Source organism: Pinus tabuliformis, chromosome 2_2 (genome assembly GCF_031772625.1).
Source record: "Pinus tabuliformis cultivar Carrire ecotype Pingquan chromosome 2_2, CPIR1, whole genome shotgun sequence".
NCBI lineage: Eukaryota > Viridiplantae > Streptophyta > Pinopsida > Pinales > Pinaceae > Pinus > Pinus tabuliformis.
Genome location: NC_142300.1, coordinates 365,054,108 through 365,076,607, shown reverse-complemented (window position 1 = coordinate 365,076,607; position 22,500 = coordinate 365,054,108).

The window sequence follows — 22,500 nt, the reverse complement described above, 5'->3', positions numbered from 1 at the left end:
CTCTCCTGTGGTCCCCTGTGGAAAAAAAACAACAAGTGGGAGAATGTTGGGTTGTGTCATATTCTTTCCATGACTAGCCCACGTAGTTAATCGAGGGGTTAGAAGGGGGGCAGAGCCCCCCCCTTCGTTGCGCCAATTGCGTAGCGAGGGGAGTCATAGGGTGTTTGGGGGGTGCAGGTAACCCCACTCTATGGGGTCTGGGGCAATGCCCTGGAACATTTTGTTTTTGGACTCTATATTAGGTTGGGTAGACCTACCTATGGTTTTTTGCATGATTTTTCACACATGGTTTTGGACGCGATGGTTTTCAGTCCATGGTTTTGGACACAATGGTTTTTGGTCCATGGTTTTGGACGCAATGGTTTTCGGTCCATGGTATTGGATGCTTCGGCATGTATAAATATGTATTGTAACATTGAAAGGAACATAATGAAAAATCAAGCTAGTAGTCCCGGTTTTGGGATCCAGGGGAAAATCTCTGTGTATATGTGTTTTATGTGTTATGCACTCACATTGTTTATTTTCTGTGTTTTATAATTCGTATGTAGGTAATTTCTGTATGGGGTTAAAACCTACAACTATCTCTTTTGGGGCATGTATAAGTGCTTTGATCTCTTTTAACTCAGGGCACCTATTGTTGGGGTTCCCTATGTTTCACACAATGCACAAGGTTGAGGGATCCTAGAGGAGGGAGTGTTTGAAGCTTATGCCTTTTTAGCTCTTTTATTATCCCTTTTCTTTGCACTGAATGGTGTCGGTGCATACACTACTTGCGTTGTGGGCACTGTTAGGTTCCTATACCAATAGGAGTCATAATTTTTGAATGGTTGAGATTAAAACTGTAATATGTACATACCTTTTCTTTTTTGCAAATGTTTTCCATATTCAAAAAATTTTAAAAATGTAAAGAGAGTATATCCTAAAAGAAAAATCAAAGGAAAAAAAGAATAAAAAGGTCAAAAAATATTAAAAAAATATGAACCCCAAAGAAAAGAAAAGACCATGAAAGTGTGCAAGCCAAAATGCCACTCCTAGTCACTTTTGATGCAAAATAAATGATTGTGTGCAGCTTGTTACCTTTGCCACAATCCATGATAGTCAAAATGTTTAAACTTGACTATTTCATACTTTCAATTTGATGCTTATAGATAAAGGAAAAAATCTGACCAAGCAGTGTAATCTTGGCAGATAATTAGGTTAGGTAGAGTGAATAAAAGGAGCTCCACTATTTAATATGGGCCCTTGGATGTAATAAGGTTAGACTTAGTTAGATTACTATTGTAAAAGAAAAGAAAATGTTTTGGTAAGGGTTTTCCAGCTTAAGTGCACCCTAATAAAGAGAAGTAAAAATGGTAGGATGAGTAGGTGGGTAAGTAGAAGAAAGGTTGCAGAATTGTGATGATTTCTAGATAAAAGCGTATTGATCACCTTCATCATCAAAGTACTAAGTATGGATGAAAAATGGGCATATATAAAGTTCAAAAAGTCAAATTGATTAACTTCCCTCACTCATTACACCTTTCACTTAACTAATTTCCAATAAAGAGTCTTAAATACCCAAAATCTTAAGTCAAAGGGGCTCAAAGCATTTCTCTGACTTCTAGAGGGACTAGACCCTCGACCCAATGACTTATAGGTCTTAAGTACTAAAAGTCCCCTCACAAACATTCACCCGCTTCAAAACACTCATAGTTCCAAACAAATCCCTTTCCTATGTAGATTTACTTCCGAATCCATTGCATTCAAATTCTTTTTTGATCGACGTTTCGAACCAGCAACAATGGCTCATCTTCAGGATGTGAAAGAATTGAAAGAATTCTTTCACATCCTGAAGATGAGCCACTATTGCTGGTTCAAAACATCGATCAAAAAAGAATTTGAATGTGATGGATCCGGAAGTAAATCTACATAAAAATGAGACTCGCAGAAATCCCTTTTCCTAAGAAAAAACATCATTTTCTTATAGAAAAGTCATTTCCCCTAATAAACCCCTTTTTCTAAAGATAAAACCTTATTATCCTAGAAAAGGTGATCATCCCCCATGAAAATACCCCTTTTCTCAAAAAACCCAAAAAATACTTTAGCCTAAGTATAATGTGTTTATGACAGAAAACAAATAAATGAACAACATTACACTTAGCGCTTTCATTTTCATTATTAATTTCTAACTCTTTATATATTAAATCCCTAAATAAATAAACCCTTCCCGTATAGTTATGTAATAAAACCCTTATATTAATACCCAACCCCCAAAAAAAGGTTTGAAATATAAACTTTATAATAGACCCAAACCCATTAAACGAAATTAATTAACCAATCTGCGGTTAAATTAATAATCAACCCGCCGCACTTAAAGCTTGGGTGGCCCCTCCATTACCCTTCGTACGAGCCCCTCACCCTAATCACCGTGTGATTGCCTTCCCTTCAATCCAATGGTGCATGATCATATCGGGTGGCCTCCGAAGCCCGACCTTTACTCGCCCAACATGAGCAGTTTTATTTTGGGCCCCAATGCTACGTGGCACCCGCTGAATGGCATCAGGTGGCCTCCCCTCGAAACCACCCTAGCTCCAAAAGTGGTGCAATCAAACCCGCTTACCACCTCCCGTTAAACGACAAAACATCCCTTCTCCCGCTAAAATCCAAACGTACCCTTTTTCCCTCTGTGCCCGCCAAGCAGTTGACTTTGTAAATAAAACTAAAAAAGTCTTTATTTTTTAGTTTTATTGTGAAAAAGACACTTAGACCTCCATGCAAGCGACAGATGATGTCCAACTGCCAACCCACGTCCAATCATCGACCTGTAGTCGCCATTGAACTTCTAGTTGACCCTCTAGCTCAAATAAACCACCTGCAACCGTGCATAGTCGCCCGTTGACCCGTCAGAGCCTAAATTCCAGGCATTTATCCAAATACACCGAGAAACCCTATCTCTTTCCTAAAACTGTTAGTCAATTGCTTGAAGTTATTAAGTAATTAAGTAAAAAAAACACTCTTGCAAACCCACAATTGCTCTGTAATTGGACCAAATTATCACAATTTGACTGAAAAACCTTCTTCCCCATTCTTAACTACACAATAAACTAAGAATGGTCATTCCAGTTGCAATGGATGTCCGACCAATTACCACTCCCCATATGAATTTAGACCATCTTCCTTTGGCAGACAAATACTTCCAAATCAAGGACACCTCTATCCATGAATCCCCACTGAAATTATGTTGTAGGTACAGAGACCAATACTTAAACCATGCAAACAAAATAAGCCTTTGGGAGTCTAATTTACCAAAATACCAATTCTCTTCAGTACATATCTTTCCTGAAATTATTCACTATTTCCATACAAACTACAATCCCAGCCAAAGAGCAGTGATGTCTCCTGACCACAATGTACTTTTCACCATCACTTCTGAATCCATTAATGAAATGCTGCAATTGCAACCAGGCCAAAATCTAACCCCCATTTCTATTGGAGACTTGCTAGACCAATTCCCGAAGATTAACCCTGCCAAACTTGCTGAAATGCTTCAGACCTTCATCAGGGAGGGAAAGCATATCCCAATAGAACCCCCTCCATTTGTAGCTGCCATATTTTCTAAACTTGGCTAGGACATTGTGTCAATGATATCTAGTGTCTTAGACAGTACTACAAGTGAGAATGTTGATGAAATCACTCTAGCCTTCATGTCCATTTTTACCATAGGATAGCCTCCTACCATCATATATGATTATGCCAAATTCATAGCAGGTAAAATGCATGATCAATTCTTGAGAATGAACAATGAAAGAGTATTCAAGTATTCCTCAGTTCTGTACAACCTTTTCTTATATTATCAAGCTGATAAATTCCCATTTACTCTTCAAAAACTTGATACCAGAGGCAACCTTAGGTCAGTAGTCTTCTGGACTCCTTTGATCCAAAAATATGAATCACCATATCCATACACAGACTTCATAGACCTTTTTGTTCATCCTGTAGTGACCATGCTATTAGGAAGTCCTCCTCCAAGGATCAGTTCAGATATCAGGAGGATCCTACAGCTTTCTAAACAACACAAAGTGGGAGATTGGTACTTGTACCCAAATCACACTGAAATTAGGATCTATGGTTGTGAGTTAGCACCATACAAGTTACCCAGGTACCTCCCAATGAGGCTATTTGTTGTGGAGTACTACAGGCAGATAATTAATTCAGATGAGGTACATTTTGTGAAAGCCAAGAAGAAGGCTCAACTCAGAATCAAAGATCAACTAGGCCCCCTTGTGTGCAATAGTCGAGAAGCTGGAAGAGAAGCAGAAAAAATCCTTCAAAGGCTCAAACTGAAACAAAGCTTCATATGGAGATATGACCCCTTTGATTTCATCTGCAATAGAAGACAAAAAAACAAGTTGTCTCCTTATGTCCACCACAGAATCCCTGAGATAGAAAAATATGCAAATCAATTGGAATGGGTGGAGAACACTCTAGCAGTCAGAGATAGCACTGAGGTTGTTGTTGAAAATAAATTAATTGATATAGAGAGGAGACTTGATGAATATTCTTTTATACAGGTACTTGGAGAATCCCAAGCCCAAAGGGAATCATAGGCACACAGTGAACAACAAGCAAAAGAAGGACCCCAGGTTCAAGAAGAGTCAGATTAACCAGACTTATCAGAAGAACTGACTCAAACAAGACTACCAGAGCATATCATGAGTACTCTCCCTACTATTCAGACTCCTTTAAATGAGGAGAAGAACCCCAAAAGAGACAAGGAGGAGGCCACTCCTTCAGGTAGAGCCATTTCACAAACTTATGTCAAGAGGCAGAGGTTAAATCCTTTCTCAGAGCAGGAATTCACAGAAGAAATAGTTGGAGTCACAAGCATAGAAAGAGAAGGGAACAGGCATGCTACTCCCTCTGGAGGAACACAAGAACCTTCCACATCACATGCTCAGAAGTTGGAAAAACAACCAAGTGTGGAAGAGTCCTCATTAAAGATTCCAGTTGACCAAGGCCAAGATATCAGAGAAAAGTATAAGGAAATAAAGGCCAGGAATGACAGGTTAAAGGCCCAAAGCTATGCACAGTACCTAAAAATGGCTCCCACCAACCAAACAAGGCTTATGTCAGCCTTTGATATGAAAGAAGGTAAAATAAATATGAATTTTCTTAAGCCCACCGCTCATCAGCCCAGATCAGCAACTGACTACCAGAAGACAGATTTTGAAGTGCTGGCAAAGGATATACATCCTATTGACCAAATTGAATTGCATAAATAGATAGGAGAGATGGTATATTCCACTCTAACAAGCAAAGCCATTGCATCCCACCAGTTATAGAATTCGCTGAATAATATATCAGCATAGTTTCAACTAGAAAAGGCCTCCTCACAGGCCAAGGATACCAGGATCAAGTCCTTAGAGGACTTAATCATAGAATTGGGGCATGATCCCAAAGATGTTAAGGCTGCAGAAAGGTTAATAAAAAAGAAGAATGATGACATAGCTGCTTTGAAAAAGCAGCTCAAAATTCCACATCTCCATCATCCACAAACAACAGAAGTCTTAGAGACTCAGAAGGAACAAGAAGAGCTTATGGACTTGGTCCTTAAGCTAAATAATTAGCTGAAGGAAACTGAGAAAGAGTTGGACACATTGATTCAGTCTAAACATAGTGAGTTGGCTGCCACTCCACAAACTATTATTCCTACAGTCTCTACTGCAATTCCCTCAACATTGGCAGCCTCATTAGCACCAACAGCTCCACTAGCTACATCACTACCAATCACAACTGAGTCTATAGAAACAGGTACATCAACAGAAAAGATAGCAGGTTTAGTAAAAGCCATGGAGGAAATGTCCATCCAGGCTACAGAGCTAAAATTGCTTAAGGAGAAAATAGAAAGCCTAGAAACTGATTGTAAGCTTGCTCAAATACAACAGAAAGAAGAAGCACAAAAATCTTAAAGGATGGGTGAGAGGATAAAGTTCCTTGAAAAAGATCTAACATTGCAAAAGCCACTAGGAGAAAATAAGGAAATGCTCTAGTCCAACATCATTGACTCTATCAATGATGTTTGGCTATCAATTCAAGCAATATTCTAGCAAACAGAATTGGTGAAAGTGGCCACCGAAGCAATACAAAAGATCAAAGAAGACCTGGGAGACCAGCCTAAAGAGGCTAATAAACTCATCCAATTCTTAAACAACAAGAACAGGGAGGAACTAGGCAAACCTGGTGTGGAGAACAAAATTAAAACCATCCTCCAAGTCAAAAAGATTATGACTAAAAGGAACCTTATGCTTAATCTAGAGAAAAAAAAGCCAAAACATGCAGATTGGTATTGATAGATTCATGACAAAGCTTCAAATTTTGAGGGATAAAGGCCTTCCAAATACCATGGTGATCAATGATAAACTTATGATCCAATCAGACTATGTTGATAGACTAGAGAAATTGTCCAGAGAACATGCAAGCACTTTAGGAGTCAAAGAATTACCAACAGAGAAAGTATTATATGATACTTTAGAAAATTTATTCTTCCTAGAACATGAAATGAAGCATCTATTTGTCACAAAGCCAAATTTTTCCCAATACGCTGAGGCAGACGAGATATACAGAAGGATGCTCAAGATAAAGTTACCCGAAGATGAATGGTGGAAAAATGTGACATATTTACTATAAGTTACCACAGTAAATCTAAATGCAGCCAGGTGAAAACAGGGAAACAGGGTCAAAGAGTAACAGGTAAAGAGTATCATTCAAAGGTTAAAGACAAAGAATATTCCAGCGTACACATATTAGCCAGCTTAAAAGGGCTCAAGTTCAACTGCAACAGCCATCACAACCACAATAAAAGGGACAACAAAATGCAGTTTTCCATCTGTCTCTATCTTCATGCTTGAAGATATTATGATTTCGTAGATTAATTCTCATACTGTTTTAAGATATTTGTAAATACCTTTTGTATAAATATTTCACCTTTCGAAGTATTGAGGGTGGATTGAAAGACATTTCTATAGACATTTTCTTCTCAAGTTAAGGAGCTATTGTAATCAAGACTGGATTGGCTTGTTGGATCAAGGAATAAAGTAAAGACAATTTACAGGATTCTTGTGTAAAGCGGAACTCAAATAAATATTCTCTATCTTATGTGTATTATTGTTTCTCTTCATGTTTATAAATAATAATATGTGTCTCTATGAAATCTGAATGTTAAACTAGGAATTATATTTCAGAACTGGCTTAAATACTCTCTGTCTTGATTGTTTACATTCTTAATGTTTTCTGCTAAACCATCTTAGTCTGGGAATTCTTAATTGCTCCCTTACTTCCGTAGTTTCCCCCCTAGGTCTATAGTAAAGGTTTCTTAGTTTCCCTTTGCTCATGATCACCTCCTACTCTTCATCTTAATCTCGGTTTAAGGATTCTTCATTGCCCTTTCACCCTGGTTAGGACTACCTCATCCATTTGAACCTGAAGATTTTCCTTTTGCTTTGCTAGCCTGCCCTGTGAACTCTTCCTTTAGTGATTGATCTGATCTAGTTAAGCCATCCTTTGATTGACTCCATAGCCCAATGGTTTGAAAGCCTTGCTCTGTCCATCTGTTCCTAGAATTCCACCACCCAACCAAAATCAAAACCTTATGAGCACTAAGAACTAGCCTAAAATCCCACCAAAAAAAAGTTAAATTATAAAGAGAGAGCCCTCTCTGGACTTAGGTTGGCTAGAACCAGAGTCTGAAAGATTGGTTTGTGGTTAACTCAAATTATTCCTCCTTTTTATAACTTCTAGGGAAGACTTTTGAGTGATAACATAGTGGTGACCATACTGGGGAACTCAAACCCTCAGTCTTAATAAACCTTTGAGAAATTTCAATTTTTTATTTCGAGCCTCTTGAAGGGTTTATCAGAAGTTATTTATAATTTCACAAAAAAGAAAGTAATTAGGAAAAGCTTGAAAACTAGCTTCAAGGAGAGCTCATTATACTAGGGCTAATCCTGATCCAAATCCTCCCCCAGTATTTGACAATCCTAATCTAATTTCAAGAATATCCAGAAGACAAGAAAGTTCAGTTAGTCCTACACCTTCAATCAAAGCAGATTCCTACCCAGATGAGTGGTTGCTTTTAGAAGACCTTCCCTTTGACGAGTATTTTGACCTTTCCCTATTTAGAACCAGGTCTAAGAGTGCACTTGATGACATAGTTCTAGATCCAGAATTTATAGCTGAACTTGAAGTCTAAAGGGCAAACTTGTCAATTAACCAGTATCTTCTAAATTCCCCTCAGTCATCCCTCACTACTGTCAAGATCCCTAAACTTTCTGACACAGCTTCAACTTCTTTTAGTTCACCATTATTCCCTCACATCTCTGAAGATCAGTCCACACCTTCATTCATACCTTCACTTCCCCATCAACCTATCACTACCTATCAAACACCTATCACCCCCAGTTCCCTATCAACCTTTGTACCACCCCCGAGAACCCAAACTCCAGTTACAGTGCTGCCCAACTTAGAGCTATGGCAAATAAATATGCCCTTCTTATGATGCTTGCTCCACAAGGTGCCATGCCACCAGACTACCAGAGTAAAATTACCCTATTTGATGGCACTGGATCCTACATTGCGCAATAGCATACAAGAAAAATGACAGATCACTTTGAATTGCATGAAATTGAAATTGGAGATGTCCAAATGAGAATTTTTTCCCACAATCTAGCTGGCGATGTGAGAACATGGTTTAGATCTCTCCCTAACAATATCATAGATAGTTTAGAATTTTTTTACTAGAAATTTTTACATAAATGGGAAATGAAAAAGAACCCTCTTCAAATTCTTTCAGAATATGAAAACATTAGGAGAGGACCAAATGAAACAGTTCAGGACTACTATACTAGATTTAATAGTGTGTACAATGCAATACCAGTCGACCTTAGACCCCCATCTGGCTTAGCTCTAATAAAGTTTCCAGACGGGTTTGACACTGATATGGCATTTCAACTTAGAGAAAGAAATCCACCAACTCTAGAAGATATGTAGAGTGTAGTAGTTAGTGTAGAAGCTAATCTGCTAGCAAAAATGGATAGGGTTAGAAACGAACGAAGAGCACCTTTGAAAGAAGAAACTACACCCTTTGACCTTAAAATGGATGCCCTAGCCAAAGGAATGGAAAAATTGATGGATAGGATGGAAAACATTTAAAGAAAGCCTCACTGGGACAACCAACAGGCACCTCCAATGAGAAATCCCAATTTTAGAAAGAATCAAAATCAAAACACTGGAAAAAATGGACCTGATTAGAACATTAGACCTCCTTTTCAAGAAAACTATGCTGAAACTTCCCATTTAGAAGACCCTGAACTAGATACACATATTAACTTAATGGGATTAGATGAGGAGGAAACTGTCTTCTTGACTCAAGATGATCAGGAATTACACATGCTTCAGCAGTTCTAGACCCAAACTAGAGAATCATTTGACTACAAGCAAGGGTATGATTCTGCTATCTTCTAAGTGCATAAATAGTACAATTTGAGGAGAAAAAAGAACACTAATGCTCCAGACCAAAATAAGAAAGAAATACCAAATCAGCCTAAGAAAATTAAAACAGTTCCAGTCACAAAAACTCTCCAAATCCTCTCTAGACCAAATAAGAACCCTCCCAGTCCCACTATTATAGATGTAACCAATGAACAACCTTCTAATGAGAAACCTTCAACTTCAGTTCCCTCCAAAGAAACAGTGGAACAATATCCAAAAATTATACTAGAAAATACACTTAAAAAGACCCTAAACACTGAAAAAGAAGAACAAAATACTCCACACCCTGCTGTTAAAATTCCAAACCTTCAAATAAAAAAATCCCCTTTGCCTTTCAATTTGGGGGCAGAGGTAGCCAAATTGAAAATCTCAGTTCCCTTAATGGAGTTGATTAAACATGAAACTTACAAATCTCAAATAAGCAAATCTTTAAACTTCGTTGAGAATGAAGACTCCCTTGACTTATTTGATGATCATCCTGAGTTAATTTTTGGTCCCGACATTAATGGAAAACTAGTGGAAGGAGGGATACCACCCTTTTACATTAGCCTTAACATCCACGACAAAATCCTACACAATGCTATGCTAGACTTTGGGGATTCACACAATCTAATGCCTAAATCTGTTATGGAGAAACTAAACTTGGATATCACTAGGACTTACAAGGACCTGTTTTCATTTGATTCAAGTCAAGTGAAGTGCCTAGGACTTATAAAAGACTTGTGTGTTTCTCTAGTATAGTACCTTGCTAAGACCATTATTATGGACATAGTTGTTGTTGATATACCACCTAAATATGACATGTTGTTGTCTAGATCATGGGGTGCTAAACTCCAAGGGTCTCTACAACTTGACATGTCATATGCTACAATATCATACTTTGGACATCCTAAAAAACTATACCGAGAGACCCTGATGAAGTATCTAGTGAGTATCCAGGGTAGGCCTCAAAACTTTCCTATATACTTTATGCATTCTGACATTGATTCTTTCATTCTGTATAATGCTGAACCAAACCAAGAAGACACTTCAAACAACATTACTTCAGAAACAGAAGAAATTACAGTTGTAGCAAAAAATCAAACTGTTAAAATTCAAGAGCTTTCAGATAATAAAGATGATCAAGATACTTTAGTCAAAGAAGATTTTGTTCCCCTAAACAGTAAGAATTATGAACATGAAATACTATGGCATCTTGAATTTGATGGGTCAGTAAACAAACTAGGTGCAGGAGCAAGAGTGTGGATTTACAATTTAGAGAATGATCACTCAGAGGGTCATGGTTATAGGTTAAACTTCAAATGCACTAACAACATGGCCAAGTACGAAGCACTTATTTTAGGTCTCAAATTGGTTAAAAGGTTAGGAGCCATAAGAGTTTCTATTATGGGAGATTCTGAGTTGGTTATAAAACAAATCAATGTTGTTTATATGACTAGAGATCCTAGGTTAGGTTTTTATAGAGGAATAATTGTAGAAATATTAAATACCTTTTTATAAACCAAGCTTGCAGTCATTCCAAGAAAACACAGTATGCAAGATCATAGTTTATCTATGTTTGCCAGCACTTGTAAGTTACCATTTCAACCTAACCATCAGTACACTGCTTAGGTTAGGCACAGACCTGCTATCCCTGACAACTTAAAAAACTGGCAAGTATTCACTAATGACCAACAAATAAACAATTTTCTAACTTTAGATGAAGAATTTGTAAATAGCAACATAGATACTGACAAAACAACAGATCTTGATTTTATAGATAAAATAGAAATTAACAAATTAGAAGAGGAAAAGATAGATAGATTCCATCCCACAAAGTTTACAAAATCAAATATTCAAAACCTAAAGCATATTGAATTGATGAGATAATTGACGAAGACTCTGAAATCATCAATCTCAAAGACAATTTTTTACCCAAAGGATTAACTCCTTTGGAGGACTTGTTTGATTCAAACGATGTCCCTAGAAATCCAAAGATGGAACCCTTAAAGTCTGACATAGAGGAGTGAAACATAGGCTCTGAAGAAGATCCTAATTTGATAAAACTTTCAAAGTCTTTACCTCCTAATGAAAAATTGAAATATATAGAACTGTTAAAGGAATTCCAAGATGTTTTTGCTTGGAGTTATGAGGACCTCAAGTCCCATGACACCAGCATAATACAACACACCATCCCCTTAAAAGAAAACCAAAAACCTTTTAGATAGAATCTCAGAAGGATTAATCCTATTCTATTGCCTTCTATTGAAAAGGAAATCAAAAGAATGTATGAAGCAAAGATCATAGCACCAATTAGATTCTCTGATTGGGTTTCCAATTTGGTACCCACAAGAAAGAAAACTGGTGAAATTAGACTGTGTGTTAACCTTAGGAGTCTCAATAAAGTTTCACTTAAGGATAACTACCCCCTTCCCAAGATGGATCACATATTACAGAGGGTAGTAGGTTCAACTAGAATCTCATTGTTAGATGGGTTCTCTGGTTATAACCAGATTTTAGTCCACCCCAATGACCAGACAAAGACTGCATTCACCACTCCTTGGGGCACTTTCATGTATTTGAAGATGCCTTTTGGGTTAAATAATGTAGGGACCACCTTTCTAAGAGCTATGGATATAGATTTTGCTAAGGAAATTCATGACTTCCTTGTAATATACTTAGATGATATCATAGTATTCTCTAAATTTGATGAACAACACCTAGATCATCTAAGGCATGTCTTCATCAAGTGTAGGAAGTATGGAATTTCTTGGAATCCTAAAAAAGCTTTAATTGGGTTGGAAGAGGGAAAATTTTTAGGCCACATAATCTCTAAAGATGGTATCCGAATAGATCCTGCAAGAATTGAAGCCATCTTATAGATACCACATCCTAGGAGCATCAAAGAACTACAAGCCTTTTTAGGTAAAATAAAATTTATGAGAAGATCTATTTCTAACTTAGCAGAACTAATTAGATTATTAAATAACATGTTAAAGAAAGATTCGACTATTAAATGGACACTTGAGGCTAAGAGGTCTTTTGAAGATATTAAGCTAGCCTTGACTCAAACACCAGTTCTAATCAGTCCAATGTTCGATAGGGATTTCATTATATTTTCTTTCGCCTCATAACACACAATTGCTGCAGTCTTACTGCAGAAGAATGAACAGGGTTTTGAACAACCTATTGCCTTCTTTAGCAAAGCCCTGAGGGATGCCCCTTTAAATTACAATATAATGGAAAAGCAAGCTTTTTCTCTAGTCAAAGCCATCAAAGATTTCAAAGTTTACATCTTATATTCTCATGTATAGCTTATGTTCCCAATACTGTAGTCAAAGACATCCTAACACAGGATGGTCCAGATAGAAAGAGAGGGAAGTGGATAGCTACTATATTAGAATATGACTTAGAAATTAAACCTACAAAATTTATCAAAGTCCAAGGTTTAACCAAGCTCATGGCTAAATCAAATTGTCAGGCCCTAGACATAAATTTTATTACAGAATTGGATAATGAGGAGGAGATGGTGACTCCACTGATAAGCCAGGCCTTTACTGACTCACCATGGTATGCTAACACTATATATGTTCTACAAAATTTACAAGCTCCTTCAGAACTATCCAGGACTAAAAGTAGGTTCTTAAAAATGAAATCTTTGAAGTTTTGCATAATTGACAATGCTTGATTTTGGAAAAATGATGAAGGCATCCTTCTTAACTATTTATTAAAAGAAGAATCTGACAAAGTATTACAGGAGTTTCATGCAGGTGACTGTGGGGGACATATTTACTGGAAAACCACAGCTGACAAGATCCTAAGAGCCGGTTTTTATTGGCCTACTTTGTTTTCTGATGTAAAGAAATTTGTAACCTCATGTCATAAATGTTAGATTTTTGAAGGAAAGAAAAAAAAATTACCGTTACCCTTGAAGCCAATATCTGCTGAAGATCCATTTCAACAGTGGGGTCTTGACTTCATTGGTGAAATTCATCCACCTTCCTCTGCCCAGCATAAATGGATTCTCACTACTACAGACTACTTTACCAAATGGATAGAAGCCATAGCCTCAAGACAAGCCACTGATACTATCATAAGAAACTTCCTTGAGGCCAACATTTTGTCTAGATTCGGATGCCCTACCAAATTATCACAGACAATGCAGCAACTTTCAAATGCAAGAGAATGCTTGATTTCTGCAACAAATATCATATAACCCTGGGTCACTCCACAGCCTACTATCCCCAAGGAAATGGACTAGAAGAGTCTTCCAACAAGAGCTTAGTGAATATCATCAAGAAATTGTTGGAGGATAACAAGAAAACCTGGAACAAGAAGCTAGTAAATGCCTTTTGGGCAGATAGGCTGACCACAAAGAAATCCATTGGCACTAGCCCTTATCAATTATTCTATGGAATGGAGGTTGCTTTCCCATCTTCCTTGGGAACACTAGTAATGAAATTACTCCAAGAAATGCAAGTTGAGCCAAATGATATTCAAAGGAGAATCAATCAGACAATTCACTTACAATAGACCAAGGGAGAAGTGTATATCAGATCCCCGATTGTGCAGGAAAGGATCAAGAAAGATTTTGACAAAAGAACTAAGGCAAATGACTTTTACCTAGGGGATAAAGTTTTGAAATGGGACTAAAGAAGGGAGGATAAAGGTAAACATGGGAAGTTTGACTTCCTATGGAAAGGCCCTCATATCATTTATGCTTTCGGGGGAAGCAATGCTTTTTTCCTCAAATAATTGGATGGCACAGAAGTAGAAGGAGGACCAGTTAATGGTCGAATGCTTAAACACTACATAGATCCTAGTTACTGATTTCACTAATCACTTGTACATATTCTATTTTTCAAAATGCTTAGTGTTGATTGGATGGTAATTTTTTGGAGTTGAAGCCTGAAGAGAAGCACCTAAGCTTCAAAAGTTTCACAGTCATAAATAGCAATAAGGTAGAGAAGTTAAAGAGAAAAAATTGCAAAAGAACATCAGAGCAATTCAGAAGGCCATTGATCTACAAGTTCTTGACATTTCACAAGGAAATTCCATCCCCAAGTGGAGCCACTGTTAGGTTCCTATACCAATAGGGGTCATGGTTTTTGAATGGCTGACATTAAAATTGTAATATGTACATACCTTTGCTTTTTTGCAAATGTTTTCCATATTCAAAAAATTAAAAAATGTAAAGAGGGTGTGTCCTAAATGAAAAATGAAAGGACAAAAAGAATAAAAAGGTAAAAAAAGATTAAAAAAATGAACCCCAAAGAAAAGAAAAGACCATGAAAGTGTGCAAGTCAAAATGCCACTCCTAGTCACTTTTGATGTAGAATAAATGATTATGTGTAGCTTGTTACCTTTGCCACAATCCATGATAGTCAAAATGTTTAAACTTGACTATTTCATACTTTCAATTTTATGCTTATAGATAGAGAATAAAATCTGACCAAACTGTGTAATCTTGGTAGATAATTAGGTTAGGTAGAGTGAATAAAAGGAGCTCAATTGTTTAATCTAAGCCCTTGGATGTAGTAAGGTTAGACTTAGTTAGATTACTATTGGAAAAGAAACGAAAATGTTTTGATAAGGGTTTTCCAGCTTAAGTGCACCCTAATAAAGAGAAGTAAAAATGGTAGGATGAGTAGGTGGGTAAGTAGAAGAAAGGTTGCAGAATTGTGATGATTGTTAGATAAAAGCGTATTGATCACCTTCATCATCAAAGTACTAAGTATGTATGAAAAATGGGCATATATCAAGTTCACAAAGTCAAATTGATTAGCTTCCATCACTCACTACACCTTTCACTTAACTAATTTCCAATAAAAAGTCTTAAGTACCCAAAATCTTAAGTCAAAGGGGCTCAAATAATTTCTCTGACTTTTGGAGGGACCAGACCCTCGACCCAATGACTTATAGGTCTTAAGTACTAAAAGTCCCCTCATAAACATTCAGCCCCTTCAAATCACTCATAGTCCCAAACAAATTCCTTTTCCTAAGAAAAAACATCATTTTCCTAAAGAAAAGTCATTTTCCCCTAATAAACCCCTTTTTCTAAAGATAAAACCTTATTATCCTAGAAAAAGTGATCACCCCCCCATGAAAAGACCCCTTTTCTCAAAAAACCCAAAAAATACTTTAGCCTAAGTATAATGTGTTTATGACAAACAACAAATAAATGAACAACACTACACTTAGCGCTTTCATTTTCATTATTAATTTCTAACTCTTTATATATTAAATCCCTAAAGCAATAAACCATTCCCATATAGTTATGTAATAAAACCCTTATATTAATACCTCGCCCCCAAAAAAAGTTTGAAATATAAACTTTATAATAGACCCAAACCCATTAAACGAAATTAATTAACCAATCTATGGTTAAATTAATAATCAACCCGCCGCACTTAAACCTTCACGGGCCCCTCCATTACCCTTCGTATGAGCCCCTTGCCCCGATCACCGTGCAAACTGCTTCCCTTCAATCCAACGGTGGACGATCATATCGGGCGGCCTCCGGAGCCCGACCTTTACCCGCCCGATATGGGAAGTTTTCTTTTGGGCCCTAACGTTACGTGGTGCCCGCTGAATGGCATCAGGCGGCCTCCCCCCGAAACCACCCTAGCTCCAAAAGCAGTGCGATCAAACCCTCTTACCACCTCCCGCTAAACGACAAAACATCCCATATCTCGCTAAAAGCCAAACGTACCCTTTTTCCTCGTGTGCCCGCCAAACAGTTTACTTTGTAAATAAAACTAAAAAACTCATTATTTTTTAGTTTTATCATGAAAAAGACACTCAGACCTCCATGTAAGCGACAAACAACGTCTAACTGCCAACCCACATCCAACTGCTGACCTGCAGTCACCATTGAACTTCTAGTCGACCCTCCAGCTCAAATAAACCACCTGCAACCGTGCACAGTCGCCCGCTGACCCGTCAGAGCCTAAATTCCAGGTATTTATCCAAATACACCAAGAAACCCTATCTCTTTCCTAAAACTATTACTCAATTGCTTGAAGTTATTAAGTAATTAAGTAAAAAAACTCCTGCAAACCCACAACTTCTCTGTAATTGGACCAAATTGCCATAATTTGACTGAAAAACCCTCTTCCCCATTCTTAAATACATAAGAAACTAAGAATGGCCACTCCAGTTGCAATGGAAGTCCGACCAATTAACACTCCCCATCTGGATTTTGACCATCTTCCTTTGGCGGACAAAGAATTCCAAATCAACGGACAAAGACTTCCAAATCAAGGACACCTCTGTCCATGAATCCCCACTGAAATTATGCTATAGGTACAGAGACCAATACTTAAACCATGCAGACAAAATAAGCCTTTGGGAGTCTAATTTAACAAAGTGCCAATTCTCTTCAGTACATATCTTTCCTGAAATTGTTCACTATTGCCATACAAACTACAATCCCAGCCAAAGAGCAGTGATGTCTCCTGACCACAATGTAATTTTCACCATTACTTTTGAATCCATTAATGAAATGCTACAATTGCAACCAGGCCAAAATCTAAACCCCATTTCTATTGGAGACATGCTAGACCAATTCCCCAAGATTACCCTTGCCAGACTTGTTGAAATGCTTCAGACCTTCATCAGGGAGGGAAAGCATATCCCAATAGAACCCCCTCCATATTTAGCTACCATATTTTTTAAACTTGGCCAAGACATTGTGTCAATGATATCTAGTGTCTTAGGTAGTACTAAAAGTGAGTATGTTGATGAAATCACCCTAGACTTCATGTCCATTTTTACCATAAGATAGCCCCCTGCCATCATATATGATTATGCCAAATTCATAGCAGATAAAATGCATGATCAATTCTTGAGAATGAACAATGAAAGAGTATCCAAGTATTCCTCAATTCTATACCACCTTTTCTTATATTATCAAGCTGATAAATTCCCATTTACTCTTCAAAACCTTGATACTAGAGGCAACCCTAGGTCAGTAGTCTTCTGGACTCCTTTGATCCAAAAATATGAATCACCATATCCATACATAGACTTCATAGACCTTTTTGTTCATCCTGTAGTGACCATGCTGTTAGGAATTCCTCCTCCAAGGATCAGCTCAGATATAAGGAGGATTCTATAGCTTTCTATACAACACAAAGTGGGAGATTGGTACTTGTACCAAAATCACACTGAAATTAGGATCTATGGCTGTGAGTTAACACCATACAAGTTACCCAGGTACCTCCAAATGAGGTTATTTTCTCTGGAGTAATACAGGCAGATAATCAATTCAGATGAGGTCCATTTTGTGAAAGCCAAGAAGAAGGCTCAACTCAGAATCAAAGATCAACTAGGCCCCTTTGTGTGCAATAGTCGAGAAGCTGGAAGAGAAGAAGAAGAAATCCTTTAAAGGCTCAAACTGAAACAAAGCTTCATATGGAGATATGACCCCTTTGATTTCATCTGCAATAGAAGCCAGAAAAACAAGTTGTCTCCCTATGTCCACCACAGAATCCCTGAGATAGAAAAATATGCGAATCAATTGGAATGGGTGGAGAACACTCTAGTAGATAGAGATAGCACTGAGGTTGCTGTTGAAAATACATTAATTGATCTAGAGAGGAGACTTGATGAATATTCTTTCATAGAGGTATGAGGAGAATCCCAAGCCCAAAGGGAATCATAGGCACACAGTGAACAACAAGCAAAACAAGGACCCCAGGTTCAAGAAGAGTTAGATCAACCATACTTATCAGTAGAATTGACTCAAACAAGACTACCAGAGCATATCATGAGTACTCCCCCTACTGTGCAGAATCCTCTAAATGAGGAGAAGAACCCCAAAAGAGACAAGGAGGAGGCCACTCCTTCAGGCAGAGCCATTTCAAAAACTTATGTCATGAGGCAGAGGTTAAATCCTTTCTTCGAGCAAGAATTCACATAAGAAATAGTTGGAGTCACAAGCATAGAAAGAGAAGGGAGTAGGAATGCTAATCCTTCTGGAGGAACACAAGAACCTTCCACATCACATGCTCAGATGTTGGAAAAACAATCAAGTGTGGAAGTGTCCTCATTAAGGATTCCAGCTGACCAAGGCCAGGATATCAGAGAAAAGTATAAGGAAATAAAGGCCAGGAATGATAGGTTAAAGGCCCAAAGCTATGCACAATACCTCAAAATGGCTCCCACCAACCAAACAAGGCTTATGTCAGCCTTTGATATGAAAGAAGGTAAAATACAGATGACTTTTCTTAAGCCCACCACTCAGTAGTCCAGATCAACAGTTGACTACAAGAAGACAGATTTTGAAGTGCTAGCAAAGGATATACATCCTATTGACCAGATTGAATTGCATAAATAGACAAGAGAGATGGTATATTCCACTCTAACAAGGAAAGCCATTGTAGCCCACCAGTTACAGAATTCATTGAATAATATATCAGCATAGTTTTAACTAGAAAAGGCCTCCTCACCCATGGTTTGAAAGCCTTGCTCTATCCAGCTGTTCCTAGAATTCCACCACCCAACCAAAATCAAAACCTTATGAGCACTAAGAACTAGCCTAAAATCCCACCAAAACAAAGTTAAATTATAAAGAGAGAGCCCTCTCTGGACTTAGGTTGGCTAGAACCCGGGTCTAAAAGATTGGTTTGTCGTTACCTCGGATTATTCCTTCTTTTTATAACTTCTAGGGAAGACTTCTGAGTGATAACAGACGCTACCTGAGTAGGCACTGTATGGGATGTAACATTTTCCTAAGGAGGAATAAGACGGACCCCAATTGTAGTGACACCTATGCTTGCTGACATGGCTTGTGGGGCCAAATACTAGACTAGTATTGCGAGAGCTATATCAGGGAACACGAATGTTACGATGACTTGGTGTGAGACAAAACCAGGTAGGGGGTATAAGAAGGGAATATGAGTGATGGAATTAGGAAAGAAGGTTGGATTGGTAATGACTTCATTGTTAGAATCCAGAACTGGTTCTTGATTTGTGTTTGATGAGGTCATCATGCACACCTGTGCTCCAGTGTTTGGGAAAAGTTCTTGTAGCACTGAAGGGTCTCCTTGGAATGTCCCTAGGGGTGTTGATGGATTAAAATAGCCTGGGTTGAGCTTAGTGTAATTAGTGATCAACTCGTGGGAGGACGAGACTAAGGGTAGCATAGCATCAGGTGTGGGTAAGGTTGCCTTCTCATAGTATGTGAGTTGATTGATATTAATGATCTTTCCATCATGGGGGAACATCACTACTATGAACACCGATGACGTGAAAACGAGCATGTTGTACATGTAGCTTCAGCCTAGTAGGATGTTGTAATCCAAATGGGTGTTTAGTACTTCTATGTCTATTAACACAATTTTCACATGCAACTTAACTGGAATGCTAGGGTATAGACCAATGGGAGCAAAAGGTCGCCCGTCATATGCTCTAAGCGTAATGTCAAAAGGCTTGAGTTCGAGGGATCCTAGTTTCTACCAATTAGATATGGACATGATACATGTGTAGGCCCCTTCATCGAGAATGTAACAATGAATGTTAATGTTTTATACTGAGACTGGAATTTGGAAAGAAACCACTGATGATAGTCATGGAGTAGATTTATCCAAGTTGAAGACCATTAGGTGAGAATCAGATGGATAGATTGTGCTTAGAGTGGAAAGTAATGGTTTCCATTGGGTTGGGCATGTTTGTAGGAATTCTAATGCTGACATGGCTGACGGTGATAGTGCTAAGTCATCGATTATGCTGTATCTATGAGGAACTTTTGAGTTCTGTAGAAGGTTGAGGAATGGTTAACAACCTTATAGGTATTCTCGTTATCGAGGTGGACAGATTGGGCTCTGGGGGAGCTTCATAACTTTGATTTCGTGTTTGTAGGAGGATACCCTCTCCTATCATTAAAACATCATGATTAGGATTGTTATTGGGTTTCCCTCTAGATGGATGAGAGTGGGGAGCTTGTTACTAAGAGTTAACCACTCCTTGATGGGGGAAGGGGTCCTGCATCATTGTTGTTTGTTAACCTACTTGCCTCTACTTTCTTGTATCCTTTTTAAGTCATGAAGTTGAGGACATTGGTGGGTATAATGATCGTATTCCCCACATGTAGCACAAGAATGTTTAGTTCGTAGACTGGTGTTCTTACTTTGTTTCTATGGGTTATTGTTGGCCATCCCTAGTTTTGATTTTGGTTAGGGTTACCCCTTCCCAATGCCTGTAGGGGTTGCAACTGGTTGCTTCCCCCCTGGTCAGATTCTCCCTTTGGCTTATTTTTTAGTTTTCTCTTAGCAATATTCAGGGGGTTAGCTGGATTTAATTGTTCCTCTCCGTTGGAATGGGGTCCCTTGGGTCAATTTTGGGGCAAAAGCCCAAGTTTTGATGTAAAAAAATGTAAAGTCTCCACGAATTGTGGATGCAGAGTGCGGAGTTAGTTAAGAGTCAAAAAGGGTTTTACCCTCGTTTATGTAAACTTGAATTGGTTTTTTAATATCTACCAATGGTCCGCGGACCATGTGATTGTATAAATAGGTGTGTCTTAGAGAGTCTAAAGCAGATCTAACTCTTTGTCTATGGGTACGATGGAAGGAGTCTCGAGAGTTAGCATAAAGAAGTAAGTCTTAGAGGGGGAAACACCTTTGCAGCTGAGTGCACAAAGGCCTAGAGTAGAGTCTGTAGCTGAGTGCACTAACCCCTACAGCTGGGTGCACAGGGAAGTTTTGAGTCTGTAAACCCATACTGAAGTTCAATAAAGAAGACTATTGCAGAAATCCTGTGTTTTATCTTTTTACTTCTGTTATGTATGATTGCGATATATGTTGTGATGAAATAATGTCTTTGTAAAATAATGATGTATTGATGCATGAATTTACTTGGTCCATCTGATTAACTGAACGCAATTAATGTTAAGTGATTGTGTGACGATCATAACACTTTCTATTAAAGTTATCAAACACTTAGGTAGATTTGAGTAAACACTGATCTAGGGATAACCTCTAGTGCACATAAGTAGCCAATTTTCATATTCGGGGTCTGCAAAAGCCAATCATAAACCTTCGCAGAGGTCTAGAGGCCGATTGAGGGAAATTACAGCATTAACCCTTAAGGGCTTAGAGATTTGCAAGAAGGCAGATCTAGGTAATAAAAGGACATCACACTGATCTCTCGATGTAGAAACTTGGTTCCAGCATGCCCCCCATACCGCTTTGGGTGAGACTTCAGTTCGCGCTACATAGATTGATGCTAAAAGGGCCAATAGTTAAGGATTTTGTTTGGCGCAACTAACTTTGAACCTGGGTCAGGACCCACTGAGCCAACAAATGGTTCCATTGTTGGGACCAGGATCTGCATAAAGAGATGTGTGATGTCACATCACTGGAATCCGATCAAGAAGGAAATTTAGAAGTGGTTTGTTGGCTTGAGGGGACCTGACCCAAGTTCATCATTAGTTAGCCAAACAAATCCCTACACTACTGGCCCTTTCAGCATTAGCCCGTGGAGTGCGGACTAAAGTCTCATTCGAAGTAGTATGGGGCAATGTTGGAACCATGTTTCCACACCCTTGAGATGGTTGTGATGTCAGTTTATTCCAACTATACTTGCCTTCACACAGGTTGCTTTGCGCTCTGTTCTACCCTTCAGTACCTTTGTGAAACGTTACACTTGGCTTCCGCGCAACCCTACCAAGGGGCTGAAGTCCTTTCACGCTACTAAAGCAGCAAACTGTGCTATTTCCCAACCTAGATTAATTATCTTACTTATCTTATTAATAGATCTTAGTTAGCTTCGCGAAAATGGATGTTCTTACTTGCATTCACTTAACCAATACAATTATACACATTCGTGCATCATATAAGCATTAGAAGTGAAATTCATACTCGATATAACAGATGCATAAACAAGAAATAAATACATAGAAATGATAGAAAACTTCTCTTTATTAATGATTCCTGACGATTATAGACTCAACTCGCCCTGTGCACTCAGCCGCAGGGGTCTACGCACTCATCTGCA